Genomic DNA, 19,480 nt, shown 5'->3' on the forward strand with positions numbered 1-19,480 from the left:
TGTCTCCTATGTACACCTATGTATATTCTGGAGAGCTTCCCTCTGAGTATGTTGTCCTTGCAAGTAGTCCTTCCTTTCCAGTTCTGTTCTTTCGTTCAACAAGCATTGATTCAGCACCTACTGTGTGCCAGACCCTGTGCTAGAGCTACAGACAGAAAGACTGATGAGCCAAAGAACTGACAATATAGCAAAGTTTCTAAGACATGTTCAGAAAAGAAAAAAATCTTGAAACACAGTACAAAGGGGTCATCACCATGTAAGAAAAACAACAATGTTCCTTAAGAGGTCAGAGAAGAGAAAAAGCATTCAGAGTGAAGCATCAGGGAGCACTCTCCAGAGGAAAGGATGTTTGAGCAAGACCATGATGGGAAGGTTTCAAAAGCATATATACATTCTCCAAATTCCCCCCTTAAGGGGCACCTGGGTCCGGGTGGCTCAGTCAGTTAGGCATTAGCCGAAGCCAACTTCTGCTCAGGTCATGATCTCACAGCTCCTGAGTTCAAACCCCACATCAGGCTCTGTGCTGACAGCTCGGAGCCTGGAGCCTACTTCAGATTCTGTGTCTCCCTCTGTCTCTGTCCCTCCCCTGCTCACACTCTGTTTCTCTCTCACACTCAAAAATAAATAAACATTAAAAAAAATTTAATGTCTTTGTAAATAAATAAATAAATAAATAAATCCATCCTCCCCTTAAAACAAGATATTTGCCAGCCATTCTTTACAAGTAAAATTGCCCTTACTTCAAGGAGTTTTTCACCACAGTATTGTTAACTTTTTCTCCCCATGTCTTCATCATCTATCTTGAAGTCTTGGAAGACGTTTTCTGCCAACTTTGACAGATCTGTGTAAACAAGCTATGAGGGCCCTGAGAACAAAGAAATACCATTATTGTGCTGCTATTATTGTTGTTGTTGTGATTAATGATCTTATAATAACACTGCCAGAGAACATAGTCAGAATGAACTAAACCTAGAAACAAATGTTTAGGAAGAAACAAAAAAGGTTTGTTTGTTTTTTATCACATTCAAAGAAGGTACAGGAACAACGGAGGCTCAAGCCTGCTGAATGGGAGAGACGGTGTCATCGGATAGTAAGAAACATGAAAACTCTGTGGTTATGGTGATGTTTATATCTTCTGTATTTAAAAAAGGGGGGAGATCATTAATAAAGTAAGTTGCTATGCTGAGTGACTGAAGTCTCCATGCTCCAATGAATTTCATGAGGAAACCAAGAGAACACTTGAGTGAATGCTACTGGGATTTCTGAGAAAACAGAGTGGAGCCAAATCACCAGAAATTTGGTAAATGTTGTGTTTTTCATAAACTGAGCATTAGAAGGCTTAGCCAAAGCCATGTCCACCAAGCACAATTCAGATCTACTTTAGTGTGCCCTATCAGGAAGGTATGTTGAATGAGAGTCTTCTAGAAAAGAACTCATTGTAAGGGAAGAAGGAGTTGGGCTGACCAGCTTGGCCCAGTCAAAATGATCTGATTACTGGAGGGAATGAATAAATGTCAGGCGTGAACGTGTCACTTAGACTTGGCAGAAAACGGGCAATCTCATATATTTGTGGAGCGTGAATAGGTACCACTACCAGTTTGGACTCTATCTTCCCTATGGAAGAAGAAGCAGGGTGCAAGGAAAAAGTAAGACTGCAAGATGGCTCTGTGTTTTGTTTTGTTGTTATAAATCCACTTTCTGAGCTTGAACTCCATGCCAGTCCAAAGATAGGAATTAGAATTCTGAATGCTGGAGGGAATTAAGAAGGGCTAGTTGTGGGGCACCTGAGTGGCTCAGTTGGTTAAGCGTCCGACTTCAGTTCAGGTCATGATCTCACAGCTCCCAAGTTCAAGCCCCGCATCGGGCTCCGTGCTGACAGCTCAGAGCCTGGAGCCTGCTTCGGAATCTGTATCTCCCTCTCTCTCTGCCCCTCCTCCACTTGCATCTGTGTCTCTATCTCACAAATAAACATTAAAAGAAAAAGAAGAAGGGCTAGTTGTTCTAGCTTCTATATTTGTAAAGAATGGCAAAAATAATCTGGTGGAATTAATCTGTTTCTTATGCTTGTTCTAGATGTGTTTATTTTTCATCATTTCTCTTCTGATAGGAGAATGCCCCAACTCTACATTTGTAGTTTCTCTCAAAAGCCCAGCACTGAGCAGACATCTTGCTAACTGTTTCAGCCTGCTGTGCTGAGGGGCATGAGCAACTGAGTTGTAGAAGGAGTTGTTTTGCTCCTTTTTGGAAACCAGGACCATTTAGAAGTCTGTTCTCCCTCCTTCCCTTGTCCTAGAGAGAACAGAAACTCTGTCATGCTCAACAGCTCTAAGTGGGACTGATGTTTCTCAGATACACCTTAATGTTATGTGTGTTGTGTTTCTTTAAATCCAATACCTTTAAGTGAATACAGAGAGAAGGTGCTAGCATCTGAGCTTTGCCTATGGGATTAGACTTAATGATCTTTGAGATTCTTTCCAGTTCTGCAGTTTGTTTATCTTGGGAGTCGTATAACCTCCAATGAGATATAGAGTCATCGCAGAAGGGATTCAAAAGAAAGTCAACAAATTTAAAAAAAAAAAAAAACAAAACAAAAACAAAACAAAAGAACGAAGAGCAAGAGCGTGGGCCTTATCAGTAAGTAATGCGCAAGCAAATGGCTGAGCTTTTTTTGAATTTCTTAGAATGAATGAAAAGTCTTTAAATTATGCCTACCTTTGACATGGCAACACCACTTCCACAAATATGTTCTATGGAAATATTTAAGAGTGGTGGAGTGTTTTCCAGAAGCACCAAGCAATTCTCCGAGTCTCAGCAAATACTAACCAGATAACCTACAAATTGAATTTTGACACTACCTACCTGGAGTCAGCATCAGATTTCACAGCTTAAAGGGTTTAGTCCCACAAGACTGTCCCCACCCCCACTTCAGATGCCAATCAGGAGTCCAGGTTTTTACCTCTGTTTCTAACCGACTGGCTATAAATCAGGGATCCCCATGCCCCACACCTCTGATTCGATTAATTTGCCAAAGCAGCTCACACAACTCAGGAAAAAGTTTATTAGATTACCAGTTTGTTACAAAAGATATTATAAAGGATACAGGTGAAGAGCCAAATGAAAAGGTACATAGGGGCAAAGTCCCAAAGGGTCTGGAGTACAGGAGTCTCTATTCCTCTGGAACTAGGGTGTTCTACCCCCGGCACATGAATCCACTCACTAACCCAAATGTTCATTAAATACCATTGTTCAAGAGTTTTATAGAGTTTCATCTGGAGCCCCACCCCCCACCTTACCCTTTCCGGGGGTTAATGGGCAGGACTAAAAATTCCAATCTTCTCATCACTTTGTCTTCCTCGGGACCAGCCCCATCATAAAGCTATGTAGGATCCCCACCCTATGTCACTTAATTAGCATACACTCAGATACACCCTGAAGGACTCCTTATGAATGATGAAACATACTCCGGTCACTCAGGAAAGTGTAAGGGTTTTAGGAGTCCCATGCCAGAAACCAGGGACAAAGACCAAATATATTCCTTATTATGCCACAAATATATTCAAAGAGTTTAGCAGTGAAATGTTTATATGATGTTTTTTAAAATAACTTTTAAAAGCAAAATAATATTTAAATGCCTAACAGTGTGCGGGGGGGGGGGGGGGGGGGGGGGGTTCTCTAAACTGTGGCACATGTGCACGCTAGAACACCACACAGTCACCAAAAACGAAGTACTATCGTATAGCTATCAAAGTGAAAGAGAAGATTATAACAACAGTATGACAGTATGATCCTATGTTTGCAGCAGACCACATACCTACTGGAAAAATTCTTGATGGAATTATACCAAAGAATAAATAATTATACACTATTACCTCTGATGATGGAGTAAAATATGACTTCCATTTTCATCTCTTTATACTCCTTTTCTAAATTTCCACAGTGAGAAAAAATTTGTATTGCAAAGAAAAGTTTAAAGGACCTAAGTATGTACTAATACATGTATTAATTTTTGTGTTAATTTTTGTGTTACCAAATGCCCTTTATTCACCAATCCTTGTGGATACCTAAATTTCTCTCTAAAATTCTTCATTGATTGCTTTCCTAGTAATATATAAGCAAAAGGAGCCTAGTGCAGCAATTTAAAATCAACAAAAAGTTGAAAAACTTATTTAAAGTCACATAATGAATTCAAAACAGCCAGCCAGGACTTGTAACCTCAGATTCTTAAAGCTGAACTCAAAAAAATAGATGCTGTTTTATTAGTCCTGACTTCTGGTCATTGTTAATTGGGGGCTGAAAAGTACCTTGGTGTAGTAGTTTAAAGGAAACATTGGCCACAATGCTCTGCAGCTGCTCCCATCAAGGAGAATAGTCTATTTCCCCACCCTCCAATCTGGGCTGGTGTGTGACTCGATCATGCCAGTTCTGTCCCTAGGCCTCCAAAGACCTTGCAGTTTCCACTCTTTTAGAACCTTTGACCACCGCATGAGTCAGCCTGGGCTAGCCTGCTGGAGAATGCGTGAACCCGTGAAGAAAGGCTCCAGTCATCCCATCGTCCAGGCGTGGCCATCATAAACCAATTGGCCCCAGCTGCCCTACCAGCTGACCGCAGACACATGAGCAAGCCCAGCTCAGGTCAGCAAAGCCCAGTCCCAACCATCAAAACCACCCAGAGGAGTTCAGTCCCAAATGCCAACCCACCGAACTGTGAGTTAAATAAATGTTTGTCGTTTTAAGCCACAAGGCTTTGGGGTGGTTTGTCATGCAGCAAAAGCTAACTGCTACATCTTGGCTCATTTACTCCTCGTTCTTCAAATGAGGAAACCAAGGAGGTGAACAAAGTACCCCACTTAGAATCACACTGTAAATCACAAACCGGGAGAAGGACCCCATTCTCTTGGCTGCCATACCTGTGTCCAAGCCACTGAGTGCTTCAGAGAGGAAAGGGTCAACAGAGTTCACATACACAGACAGAATTAAAATCTTGGCAAGACAAATACGGCAAATGGGCTTCAGGTCACCGTGGGCTCCGTGTCATCTTGCCAGCTCAACAGTTTGGCTGCAGGAGAAAGGCAAAATTACCACGTTGTGCTCTTCCCTGCTGTCATCTCAGTCAATCCCAGACACTCATAGACCACCTGGGAACTATGCCCTCAGAGACCTCAGAAGTGTCCACTCTCTTCTCTTCCCTTCTTTTCTTTTCCCTCCCTCCCTCCTCCTCCTCCTCCTCCTCCTCCTCCTCCCCCTCCTCCTCCTCCTCTTCCTTCCCTATTTCTTCTTCAATCTCTCTCTCAGAGAGCTAAAGAAGCGTGTCTGACCAACATACCCCCATGTCTTCCCCTGACCTCACCCACCTCCTACATGCCCAGAAGGGGGTCACGATGACAGAAAAACTCATCATAATCACAACCTAACCCAAGCTTAAGCATTGCCCTACAACTAATCATAAGAGGCTGCACTTCAAAGTGTTTGGCCCCAGACATTAGCCAATTAATTAAGCCTTGCAGGCACCTCGTATGTGAATTAGGCCTCATTATTCACCAGTTACAAACCAGGAAAACAAAACCAGAGTGAGTGGCGGCTATACCCAAGGTCTTGGAGGCTGGAGGAGAAGCCTGGTGCTGGAGGAGAAGCCTGGTGCTCCTGGCCCCGTGGCAGAGGCTGGGCACAGACCACTAAGCCACAGCTCTCCCCCTGGTGTGGGCCCAGAGGCCGGTGCCAAGGGGCGGCTCAAACTTTTCCTTTTCCATTAGCCACAGGTGTGTTTTACCACAGCCTAACTAGCAGCTACTATTTATTCTCTGGGATTTTCTAAAAATGTGCTTTTGCAGACCTTCAAGCCAAAGCCATTCCCAGCATCCCTCTTTATTAAATTGAGCCACAGAAATGTATTGAAAATCATGAGCATTTTGAAACATACTGAGTCCTTTATGGCTGAAATAATCTAATAGACAAGCTGTTGTTAATTTACAACCTTAATTTTCAGACACACTTCTTGAGTCAAAAGTACTTCCTGCTCTGTAATTCCTGTAGGGATACAGGTGGCCTAGCACTAAGTACACATCTACTGTACATTAAAATGTATTTCTTACTTAACTTAAACATTTCTGAAATCTCAAGTTTATGTCTAGACTATTTTAATCAGCTAAATGTCATAATAAGCCATATGTTGGTCTTGATCGGTTACATATACCAGCCCTACTCATAAAGTATCAAAAGGTGTTTTTAAAGAGAAGTCTGTGTTTGTTTTACCAAGAAAATGGTGCTTTCAGTCTATCATATCAGGCATGTTGGCAGGCATGTTGGCAGGCAGAAAAGGACCTTACGTAACTGCTAGAAAAAAAGGGAGTTTTCTCCCTCTTTTCCCTCCATGTACTATTCCATCAATAGCACTTTGAAACTTCAGAGTTTTGAAGCAATAAGCTTGCATTGATCTAAAATGTCACTTGACCACTATCCACAAAATATCAACACTTAGAGAAAGCAGGTTGGTGTCAAGCAGGTATTTTTGTTGCTGCTGTTCTCATTTTTACAGGGGTTCTCCCCTGTCAGTTCATTCCCATCTGAGTTGGCCTGTACCTCTCAACCCCAAAAAAGCCATCAAGCCACCCACCCAAATATAGGGATGGGGGAAAGTAATAGCATTGCTGACTAAATAGATATCCAAAGCGTTGTTGAGCACCTGTCATGGCTCAGGTGTTGTGTTACAGCCACAGTGATGAACATGAGAATCCTGGTGCCTGCGTTCATGGAGCCTGCAGTTTTATTGGGGGAAAGATATGAAACAAATAACTCCACAAATAATCATAGAAATACATTTTCATAAGTGCTCTGGAGAGGAAGTACCTGATACTATAGAAGTTCATTCCAAGGACAAAACTGGCATTCAAGGACAAGGAAGGTTCACCCAAGCAGTAATGTTAGCCATTGACCTTAGGGATTGGTGGGAATTGATCAGATAGAAGGTGGGTGTGCAGCTCGTCAAATGAGAATTACATAGGAAGGGAGGGAGGGAGAAAGAGAAGGCGAGAAGGAGAAGGTAAGAGGAGGCAAGGGGATGAGGCGAGAAAGGATAGGGAGGAGAAGAGAAAGGAAGGGAAAGAAAAGGGAGATAATTAATTTGAAAACTGTTACCTTCATACTTTTATGACAAGTGAGGAAGCTTCAGAAAGTATCTCAAGTAACTTTGTTTTCAATTCCAAAGAAAAAGCACTCATTAATCAAATTGGAAAATAAAAGCTTTCTTATCAGCCTAAAAAGGATTCTTAACTTTGGAGAGAAACACACACACAGACACACACACAGACACACACACAATGATACTTAAAGGGAAACAAGCAAATTAGGTTTTAATGTTGGCAGTTGATAAAATTTTATGAACTGTAGATTATGAATAAGAGTTCTTGCATGTAGACTATTCTGGAGATGAAAACAGCCATAAAGCTTGTTCTTACCAAGCCTGGACAGAGTTTGTTTCTCATGATACCACGCAACCACATAATTAATTGCTCTTGGTTCACATAATCAGATGAGTAGGAAATACCTTTTTTATGATAATACTTAAAAATGATGATGTTTTCTCTGGGCATCTCAGTGTATTTTCTGGAATAAGCAATTGGAATGAGCAACTGTTGAGGGGGAAAGAACGTGGAAATTCCATTTGTGCCTCTCCCTTGAGTCTGGAAACTGCATTATGCTCTGCGACTACTGAATCAGGATCTACACTCTTGAGCCTCTCCAGGCTCTGGGTTAGTCTGGGTGCTGTTCATCAACTATTCCTGGTTCTTCTTCTAGAAAGATTGTATAATTATACTCCCCCACCTTGAAATGAGGCTTGGCCATATGACTTACTTTATCCAATGAAATATTAACAGAAGTGATGCAAGTCACTTTCAGGTGGACACTCTTCACCCCTTTGTCTTCACCTACTACAGCAATCTTGTAAGTACTTATCAAGAAGGAGCTCTGTCATTCTGAAGTTCCGAGTGATTATCGAGCACCGTGCTGGCCTTCATTGCACATGTAACATGAAAAATACAACATATTCCATTGAGCTACTGAGATTGAGGGGTGGTTTGTAACTTCATATACCCTCCCTCACCCATCCTAGGTCCATAAGGATTGATGTTAGGGTCCCTTTTTTCATATATGCCTTGCTACCCTCTCTTGTACTGCTCTCTCAGTCAAAATGATCAGTCTACCTCCTATATAAATGCATTTGGAAATTAAGGAAGTGCCAAACGTATAATCATTGCAACTCAAAAATTGGGGCTTCCAAACTAGCTCCTAGAATATGGTCAACCCATGGTGACTGTCATATCCTCTGCTCTGGACCTTTGCCAGAGAAGAGTACAGACTGTGTTCCCTCCACCTGAAGCTATAGACAGGAGTGATTAAAAGTACACATTCTAGAAACAATCTGTGTGGGCTCAATTCCTGGTCCTGCCATTTATCTTCTTTAACCTGGAGTATATAATTTATCCTCTCTCTGCCTCAACTTCCTCCTTTGTAAAATGAGAGTTCTTCATAGTGCTTGTGTCTTCATTAAGTTTATTGAAGGAATCAAAGGAGATGGTGCAGATAAACCAGGAACAGTGCCTAGTAAGTGCTGAATAGCTTTGGGTATTTTCACACTAAGAGGTAGGGCAGGGCTATGAACCCACACCTTAGCACCATTTCATGCTATCCATTTTACACTCAACCATATATACCTCTTAACTGGTAAAGAGCAAGACTACATAGAACAGTTGGACAATTTTAAATGTTTTTTAAATACCAGCCAGTGTTAAAAGCTATTCCTTAAAAAGGAAAGCAATAATAATAGTAATAACTTCACCACTGTCACAGCAAAATGACTTGCCTGTGCCTTCTCATCTTTGCCACCACAGCATATCACATAGACCATTATGTGGTTCACATACTCTTTTTCGCAGCCACTGTAAGGTGCTCATGCATTCTTGAACTCATTAGAGTGCCCGAAAGCCAAGTTGCTTCCCAAATCTTCCCCAATTGCTTTCACCAGAATTTCTAGAATAATCTCACTCTGCTACAACTATGACCACATCCTCCACCTCCAACACACTCCTGCCTTCTAAGTGAGTTGTGTTTATACACAAGGCCAGCGGTATTGGGTGCCGCCTGAGGACAGACTGCACTGGGAGAAGGGAAGAAAGCAAGAAGAACCAGAAGCCAAGTGTGAGCATGTAGCCAGGAAGTTAAGAAAGGCAGACACTCTCTGATCAGGTCTCTGAAAGAACTACCTGGGTAAAGAGAAGGCACTGTGATCCCCTTTCCAATTATTTGAGACTGAAATAAAGATTTTTATTGTTAGTCAGCATTAGATATCAAATGTGTTATTTTTTCTGGATGCAACACCATGCTTGGTTGGACTGCTCACACAGAAAACACCTACTATATAGGAGCTAGGCATACATTGAGGCTTCTGCAAACCTCTCTCTCTCTCTAGGTGCCCCTTTGGTGTTTTCCTTTCATCCTGACACCCCATAAATTTTTTAAAGACCTCTCATTTCTAATATACCTTTGTACCATAGTCTACTCAGGCTGTTTAACAAAGCACCAGAGACTGGGGTGGGGCTTAAATAACATTCATTTTCTCATAGTTCTGGAGGCTAAAAGTCCAAGATCAAGGTGCCCACCAATTGGTTCCTAGTGAGAGATCTCTTCCTGGCTTATAGACATCCACCTTCTCACTGTGTCCTCACATGGCAATGAGAGTGATATCTCTTTCTCCTCTATCTTCCTCTTCTTATAAGGCCACTAATCCCACCATGAGGATCCTACCCTCATGATCTCATTTAACCTAATTATTTCTCAAAGGCCCCATCTCCAAATGCCATCATATTTGGGGTTAGGGCTTCAACATGTGACACAAAAATTCAGTCTATAACCTCTATGAGGACAGATAGCCTAAATTGTGAGCTAACTCTAACTTTCAAGATTTGGGAAGTCCATTTTGTTCTACTCAATTTATTTTACTTTTAATTCTTCAGGAACTACTTACTAATTATGCAAAAGACACCATGCTAGAAACCGAAGGGAAATACTAAGAAGACACAATCTTTGCCCTCCAAGGCCTTCATGGTCCAGGTGAAAATAGAAAAGTTGCAGCTCCTGGGTGGCTCAGTTGGTTAAGCGTCCTACTCTTGGTTTCAGCTCAAGTCATGATCTCACAGTTTGTGAGATGGAGTACTTAGTTGGGCTCTGTTCTGAAAGCACAGACCCTGCTTGAGATTCTCTCTCTCCCTCTCTCTTTGCTCCTCCCTCCACCCCTCTCTCAAAATATAAGTACATAAACATTTAAAAAAAAAGAAAATAGAGAAACGTGCAGGATAAACATGAAAAATACCAAAATATATTTTTAATTAAAAGGAAGTCTATTTCAGTAACAAAATTGTGAAATAAAAGAGTGCTAGGGGAGAGTCAGGAGAGGCAGAATAATATGATGGGTGAGAACTCAGATTCTAAAACCAGATGGAAATGGATTCACATCTTGACTCTGCCATCTCCCTGTTATAATGATCTTGAGAAAATTAAATAGCCACTCAAACCTTATTCCTCTATCTGTAAAGTGGTGCTGATAACATTACCTACCTCATAGGCTTGCTATGGTAATGCCTGCAAAATTCTTAGCCCAGTGACTAGCCTGGAGTAATCACTCAATAACCATTGATTTAAAAAGAAGTGTGGGTGGAAGAACCATTTCCACATGGGATCTAGAGAGAGAGAGAATACTTCCCAGAGGATGATAGAATTTTCTCTGAATGTGAAGTCCTGGGATTGCAGGGGGAATTCAGAGCTGTGAGAGGTAGAGGTAAGAGGCTGGGAAGCACATGAGTTTGGGGAAATGTAAGTAGACGTGTCTGGGTGGAATACAGGTATGGTTAGGGAGACATGGAAAGATAGACTAGAAAAGTAGGTTGAGCTTGGACACCAGGTGTCCTTAAAAGTCAGACCAAGAAGTTTGGGTTTTGTCCCACATTCTACCTTATCCAGTAAAATGGGGCACCTTGTCTTCAGTTCTTATAAAAAATGTTTTAACTCAAAGTACATTTTCCTAATAAACCCAGAGACAATCATGAAAAAAACATCTGTTTTTCCCTTCAGAGTGTTCAAGAGCAAATCCCAGTTTGATTTTATATTCAGAAGCTTGTTCAGCCCTAATGTAAAAAAATACATAATGGAACTCAAGTGGTACATAAAACTATTTCAAAGAAATTTTAATTAAAAACAATGTTTAATGAAGCCCCTTCTTAACCCTAAAGACACCAAAGGTAAGTGAATTCTTAGGCTTTTTCCCACTTCCTTTTTCTAAGATACAGGCTTTTCTAAGACAGTAAATATGAATATCATGCTAATTTAATCTAATTGGTAAGGTCATTCAGAGTGGGTGAAACCTCTGAATTATTCAATATGTTTAAAGTTATCTTAATACTTTTCAGAACAATACAAATCATAGATTAACAAGGTGTTTGTCAGGTAGACATCTTAATGAACAGATAATCACTGGTAATTTTACCTTAGTGAGTTCTATGTAAATGTATTCTGTTAAAATGGGAACAAATGGGAAAAGTTCTTTTTCCCTTTAAATACAATCATGCAACCAATTAGTCAGTATTAGGCACAAAAATGAATGAGAGAGACTCCCTGCCTTCTGGTAGCTCACTGTCTAATGTAGGCCAATGATGGCAATAAGCTTCAGGATGCTACAATAGAAGTAAAATCAGAGTCCTGTCAAAGCACCTAACGGACAGTCCCCTTGGTTCTTTGTATTATTGCTTTTTTAAATAAACCCAAATTTTAACAATGGCAGAGGGTGATGCTACCATTCCATCTCACAAAGATTTAATTCCACTCTCATCAACTCCAAACCAGTGGATTCCAAACACCTTACACTCCGCACACATCAAACTCATCTTCTTCTCGAATTTTATCAGTAGACACACTGTGTTTGCTCCCAACTTATTTCTTTGCTCTTTTCTTACTTGAAACCTCAACTTTGAAATTTGGGGGGAAACTAAATGTCTGTTTACAGGTCATGAGGTTGACAGCTTCTTGATGATGAGGTTTGCAGCTTGAGTCCTCTTTAATTCTCTAGACCCTCTGACAAGTTAATAGAAAGTGAGAAAGAAAGGAAATGAGTGAGTGAATGAGTGAATGAATGAGTGAATATGTGAATGAGTGTTTGAGTAAGTGAATGCTTTAGGGAAAAAGGGCTTTGTCCAGAGAAGAGTCATTTAGTTGAGGAAATGTCATATAATAAGAATCATAACCATAAGAGATAATCATCGAGTGCTCACCATGTGTTATGTTTTATTCTGAGCCCTGTGTGTTTGCTCATTTAATCTTCATTATACAAACGATTGTTTTTATTTTACAAATAAGAAAAATGGGCACAGAGAGGTTACATAACATCAGGAGCTGGACCATATGTGAGAGTTCTTCACTTGGGTACATGACCCCATAGGGGTTTTAGGGAAACTGCACCTAAATTTGTATGTTAATTTTTATATATTTTTCTGAGAATGATCATACTTTATTTTGTATATTTTTCTGAAGAGAAGAATAATATTTTATTTTGTGTATTTTTTCAGGGGAGAAGGATCATACTGTGACATGCCCTCTCCCAAAATGTTAAGATACTTTACACATTTCAGTCGCAACTTAGATATTAATGTTTGAGGAATGAAGTAGTCACTGCACTAAATTAATTATAAATCTAGCGCTATTTTTTATTATTTATTTATTTATTTATTTATTTTAGCATTAATATTTTAAAATAAGGATTTCTTATACTCCAACTCAATTTCCTCCAGGTTTTCTCTTAAAATAAATGAACGAGCAAAAAGATCCTTAGAGAAACGAATTCCACCAAACTTCCCTAAATGTCCCATCTGACATTTCCATAAGAGAGAAGAACCAATAACAAAATCAGGAAAGCTCGACAGTGACCATCTGTTTGCCATCCCGGCAGCATTTTCTCAGGTGACCTTCAAGTCTTGGACACCCACCTGCCTGGAAACTGTCTCCCTCCTTGCTGCCCTAGCTCTCCTTCTGTCTCTGATTGTTCCTCTGTCTCCTTTGCTGGCTTCTCTTTGAACGGTGGGGACTCCCCACATCTCATCCTTTCACCCTCTGCTGGCTCTTTTCTCATATTTTGTCAGAGCTCTCATCCAGGCTCATCACTTCGTCACAAACCTGTCACCAAAAAATTCCCCAATCTTTGAAGGTCACTCATGACCTTTAACTAAAGGTTGGTTACACACTTTCAACTGCACCCCAGACATTTCCAATGGACATCCTAGCCCCATCTCAAATTCAACATATCTGAAACGGAACTCAGCATCTCCCCCATTAGACAAACTCACTTTATTGTCTTCTGGTTTGAAATCGTTTGTGTTTAAAATCAAGAAGATACTCAGTGGTTTTTCTCTCTCATTTCCCCATATCCAAGATCTATTTTTTACATTTGCCTCATCTGCTCCTTCTTTTCAATTCCTCCCACATCCATCCTAGCCCAGAACTTCCTCATGGCTTCTTCTTCCCAAATAGCTCTAGTCCCTTGGATTTGCAGGTCATTTTCTCCTTGCTAGTATGCCCTATGCGTCCTTTGGGACTCAAGTCCCATCTCTTCTATAAAGCTTTCTCTAAGAACTCTGCAATGCCACTTTCCTCCATGAAGTGGACAAATTACTTATTTGACACTATAAAAACTCAACAGAGTTTAGAAAATAATGGGATAACTTCGTATGACCCCTTATTTCACATATGGGGAAACTGAACTAAAAAAAAAATGTTCAGTGACTTGCCCAAGGTCATACCAATACCACTGATCTATCACAGAGAAGTTCTGGAACCAAGTACTCTACTCCCAGCTCAGGTTACAGTCTCCAAAACCAGGCTCTCAGCTACTTGGAGGGTGAAAGTATGCCTTTTACTTCTTTGCAGCCTCCTAAATGTCCAGCACAGAATTCCGTGCATAGTAAATGCTCAATTAATGAAAATAATGTGGAAGGAGAGAGAGAGAGAAAGAGCGAGATTAAAAATGGGAGAGAGGATGAGAGAGAACAAAGAATGTCCAGCTAACCTGCAAAGTTAAGAAATCCACACAGATCCCCGGCTGCCTGAGCAGCCAGGACCCACTGCCCACACTAGCACTACCCTAAGAAGAGGAAAGCCAGCATCTGGATCACACCTGGAGACCACAGGAACACCATGTTCCAGCCACTAAGTTGCTGCCTGCCTTGACCCAGCACTGAGAGACTTTCCCAAACCTCTAGCTTGCTATGTGGTTGGTGACTCAAAACTGTTCCTGTTGTCCGAGGTATCATTTGTAAAGTGCTTTCTTGGAAGAGAAAATGTTTGGGACAGCTGGAAGGGGAGCTCCCTGTGCTAGAGCCACAAGGAGACTTGTTGTGTGCTGTGTGAGAACACAGGCTTCTTATTCTCCTCCCTCTTCCCCTGGGCTGTGTTTATTTAAAGTTCCCACCACCACCGTGGGGGTGCATGCCCAGGACTTCAGGCTAGGCCCTTGGAACCACCAGGGAGCAGGCCCGGTACTTAGTTGCAGGGACCGCAGTAGTCATGAGCCCGGGCCTCAGGGCCCAGGAATCAGGGAGTGTGGCCAGGACAGTGGGAGGCGTTGGGAAAGAGTTGTTACTGTGTCTTTGGCAATCCTGTAATTATTGTTTGTTCTTATGATTTCTGTCTCTATTGCCATTTCTCTTGGTAAATCTGTTCCCACTTGTGTCTTCTACCCAAAGACCTTAAAAAAAAATAGATTAGATAGCTGGGTTGACTCCTCAAAGAAGCTTAGGAACTTTGAGGGGTTTGTTTTCCAGCAGTAGCTCTGGAGAGGGCTGAAAAGAAGACAGATGCCTCTAGGGAAGGCTTGCATTCATCAGCAAGACAAAGACAACAGGTGGGCTGTCCCACCCTACCTTCTCCTTTCGCTCAGCTAGTAGCACCCAGTGGATTTACTAGCACAGATATCCTACAGACAAAGAGATATCCAAATGCACTTGGAATCCTCCCCCGCTAACTTCTACACACTAACTTCTGCTCAATCAAAAAATGAGGAGGAGGACAGAATGGGGCCCAGAGCCTTATTCCTCCCAGCAAAAGGGCCCAAGCATTCTACCGCAAACATCCTAGGCCAAAGGGTAAACCAACAAAGATGTCCGTGACTTACAAGAAGAAGCCAGACTATTCTTTCCCTGTCAGAGTCTTATGCATATACACAAATCACAGCGTAAATTTATCAAATCCTCACCTGGGTTCCGTCTTGGGGCACCTTTGTTTGCCAGCGGCAAACATTATTGAGGCTGGGTTTTACTTTAATCTTTCCTTTTTTCTGTTCCCCCAGAGAATCTCCAAAGGCAAGCAGGATTAAAGCTTTTTAAGAGTTAGGAAAATTGCCTTAATAATGACCATAGTGTGCTTTAAGAGTAGGAAGAGAGAAAGAAGCATGGTTAGATCTACAAAGATGATATGATTCCACAGCGGTGAGCAGATATTCAGTTACATCCATGTTCTGCCTCAGCTCTTCCTCGCCAATTTAAAGCAAAATTCTATTTTTCAGTTCCTACCCTACCAGTGGCTGGTGAGACATTGGGTATTTATAAAAAGAGAAGGACTCTCATTAAAGATAATTACTAGGTATTTGCAAATTTAGCACCAATTTTATTTTTCCTATTGAGACTTAATATAATGAATATATCCTTACAAATAGCTTTTTTTTTTTTTTTAAGCTGAGTTCTTTCCTTGAAAAAAAGTCCTAGGGTCAATATTTCTGGGTCAAGGAGTAGGAATGTTTTTATGGTTCCTGATACATATATGTAGAGAGAGGTCTCCTTACACTGCTTTCTGAAAGAGTTGTACCGAAGAACAATACCACCAACCCCATCTGAGCTTATTCATTTTTCTAGCAGGTCACCAGCACTGGCCATTACCAGTTGATATTAAATGGTATCTCAGTTGCAAGGTATTATTTTATAGCCTTGTCTAATATCTAATGGAAACAGATTCCCCACCTTACCCGATCTTCTTGCTCAAAGCTGTCTCTGGTTGTATGTACCATTATTTTTCCAGATTAGTTTTTGGGAAAAGTTTGGTAAATTCTAGGGCAAGAATCCTAGAATTATTTTTATTGGAAAGATAAATGAATTAACTTTAAAAATAAACATGAATTAACTTTAGATCCATGAATTAACTTTAAAAATAAACATATAGAAACATTTTGTGTTTCCATTCAAAAACAACATCCATTTATTCTGCTGATTTTTTTCCTACCACTCCCCTTATCATGTTGACAGCTATAAGGCTGTAACTGAGAAAGTCAGTGCTCTCCAATACATGTGCTTCTCCTCTCCTTTCTGGACTTTTCCAGAAAGACTACACACCCCGTGTCCTTGCAGCTATGAACAGTGGAATATAGGAGAAAAGTGTGCCCCACAGGCTGACCTCTAACCCACTCACTTCCCTCCTCTCCCAGCCAGAGCAGAGGATTGGGGATGGACATCAGAAACCCTGGAAGTTGGCAGAAAAACTGACTAGAAGCCCAGTTCCCTAATCACCATGGAAAGGACCAACTTCCCAATACTCTGTTGGATCAAGATATGGAGGAAATAAAATTTTTATTGTGTCAACCCATTGAGATTTGGAGATTGTTTGGTACAGCAAGTAACTTACTCTGAGACAACTGAGAGACTTCCTACCTTCCAAGCTGAAGACTCAAATTTAATTAAAGACTGTATTAGCCAGGGTTCTCCTGAGAAACAAAACCAATAGGACATATACAAAGAGAATGAGATTTAAGGAATTGGTTCACACAACTGTGGGGCTGACAAAGCCAAAATCTGTAAGGCAGACAAGCAAGGTGGAAATTGAGGTAAAAGTTGATACTACAGTCTTGAGGCAGAACTTTTCCTTCTCAATCTTTGCTCCAAGGCTTTCAACTAATTGAATGAGGCCCATCCAATTAGAGAGTAATCTTTGTTTTACTCAAAGTCTATTGATTATAAATGTTAATCATATCTAAAAAGCACTTGCACAGCAATTTCTAGACTGGCTAAACAACCAGGCAAATAACTTCTTATTTGACTAAATAAGTAGATGTTATAACCAAGCTAAGTTGGCATAAGAAATTAGCCATTATAGGAACCAAAGCAGTAATATTTTCGAAAGAAAGAAAGAAAGAAAGAAAGAAAGAAAGAAAGAAAGAAAGAAAGAATTAAACAAAGAAAAGAAAGGAAAAGAAAAGCAAGGAAAAGAAAAGAAAAGATAAGAAAAGAAAAGAAAAGAAAGAAATTAGAGGCATCACAGTGTAATAAAAACAATATGGAGTTTGCATGTAGGCAGACCTATTTGAGTCACAAGTTCTTATAATTGGCATGTCCTCCATGCTCTTGTCTGTAAAATAGGGATAATATAATACATGTCAAGTTTGTGGCAAAAATGAAAGGACACCAGGTATGTAAAGCTCACAGCACAATGCTGGTCACATGAGAGCAACGGTTTCCTTCCCCTCCATTCAAAGGGAAGTGGCACCCTGTCTTTCAACAGTTGCCTCAGGATAGCTGTGCTCCTTAGTCCTCCACGGCCCATTCTTCAGAGGTGATTCATTGGAATTTCCAACCACTTAGTACACTTAGTCCATTTTGGCTACTAAAGCTATTTCATTATAACATGGAGAATCACAACAATTCAAGAGCAGGAAATCTATTTCCAGGTACAAAAATTACCAGGGACAGTAAAATTAATGAGATCTTTAACTTGACCAGCTTACCAAAAATGTATGTAATTCATTTCAAAAGTCTACTCTGTTTTACCACTTTCCACCTGAATTAGATTCCTAGGACCTCCATAACAAAGTACCATAGACTGGCTGGCTTAAATCACAGAAATTCATTTTCTCACAATTTTGGAAACTAGAAATCTGAGTCAAGGTTGGTTTCTTCTGAGGCCCCCAGCTTGTGGATGGTCGTCTCTCCCTGTGTCTTCACATAGTCCCTATCTGTGTGTGGCTGTCCTCTGATATCTTCTCAGGAGAAGACCAGTTGTGGTCTCCTCATTTTAATTCAATGACAGTTTTTAAAGACCCTCTCAAAATATAGTCACATTCTGGGAGTCTAGGGGTTAAGACGTCAACATATAATTTGGGGGTATGTAATTCAGCCCATAACACCACCTAACTTACCCACTACCTCCCCACCAACCACCCTCAGTGATACACATAAACTACTCAGACTGTTCTTATCCCATTGCCACACACACACACACACACACACACACACACACACACACACACTGTGATCAATGTTCCACATCACAAAATCAGAGCACTGACTTTGGCCTTGGAACTGAGCCATCTAGGGATTGAATTAGTGACCTTGTTAGCAGGATTTGCTAACTACCCACAAATGGAAAGGTACCATATTGCAAAATAATCACAATGGGTCAGGGTATTTCTCCTAGCCCACTTATCTAGGGATGCCAACCATATTGCATTTTACTAGAAATAACCAATACCTAAATGAAATGGTCCAGAGTGCATGAACTATATCAATAATGAACATGCATTTTAGATGAAAGAATCATAAGCATTTAATTATCCCAAAAAGAAAAAGAAAAAGCATCCCAAGACTCTGTGAACAAAGAGACAGACACCACTCTGCATTTTGAACAGGTTTCTAAATCAAAAAGGGCAGTAAATCATGTTACTTATCATTTAAAAATAACTAGGTTTTAAGAAATGAAATTAGACAAGTGATTAATGCGTCAACTTCAGCCAGAGTTCCTTTGATAGTTGGAAGAAAATAAAAGCCAGCCAAGAAATAAACATTTCAAATTCAGGTGCTTTGCAATCTGTGCTCCAAATGTTTCCCCCAAGCTTGTGAAGAGGTGGCTTGCTCTGCATACACAGCAGCCAGATTGCTGGCTCAAGTCAATTATCTTCAAAATAAGAACATTGGCACAAAAGAGAAGCTATAGTTGAAATGGTCAAAAGTCCACTTGAGAGAAACAGTCTTGATAGGCAAAGGGCAGGGGCGGAGGCAATGCCACTGGCTACAGGAGAGGGGGTTGTCAAGGTGCTCTTGAGAGATGTTTGGGTTTTTTACCTATAAATTTCCATTTATATTGGGAATCTAAAGATGGGTAGAGTCTTCCGTATTGAATTGAAAGATTCCCATGATAGAGTTAAAAAAAAAAACGTACGTAACAGGATATTGTGCTCGAGGAGAGACAGAGTTCATTGCAGGTTAGAGCACACACTCTAGGAACCCCGCTGTTAAGTTCAAATCCCAGCTCTGCCCCTCACTAACCATGTGACCTTGGGCACTTTCACTCTGCATGCCTCAGTTTGTCCATCTACAAAGTGGAAATAATATAAACAGTACCTACCTCATTGGGCTGTTACAAGAATTGAGTTAACACATAGAGTACAAAGAATAGTGATTCTATAGAA

The 19,480-nt window shown here is 40.7% G+C and overlaps 1 long non-coding RNA gene across 2 annotated transcripts in view; it reads right to left on the minus strand.

The window, feature by feature from the left end:
- The window catches only part of LOC122210869, a 29,403-nt gene that overhangs the window by 8,511 nt on the left and 1,412 nt on the right, over positions 1-19,480 (minus strand). For both annotated transcript variants that reach the window (XR_006198332.1, XR_006198333.1), the window contains exons 2-4: positions 7,849-8,006; positions 4,908-5,056; positions 741-865 (exon numbers count right to left, since the gene is read on the minus strand). This is a non-coding gene — a long non-coding RNA (uncharacterized LOC122210869). The remainder of the gene's footprint in view (positions 1-740; positions 866-4,907; positions 5,057-7,848; positions 8,007-19,480) is intronic.

The sequence above is a fragment of the Panthera leo genome, chromosome F2 (assembly GCF_018350215.1).
Source record: "Panthera leo isolate Ple1 chromosome F2, P.leo_Ple1_pat1.1, whole genome shotgun sequence".
Lineage (NCBI taxonomy): Eukaryota > Metazoa > Chordata > Mammalia > Carnivora > Felidae > Panthera > Panthera leo.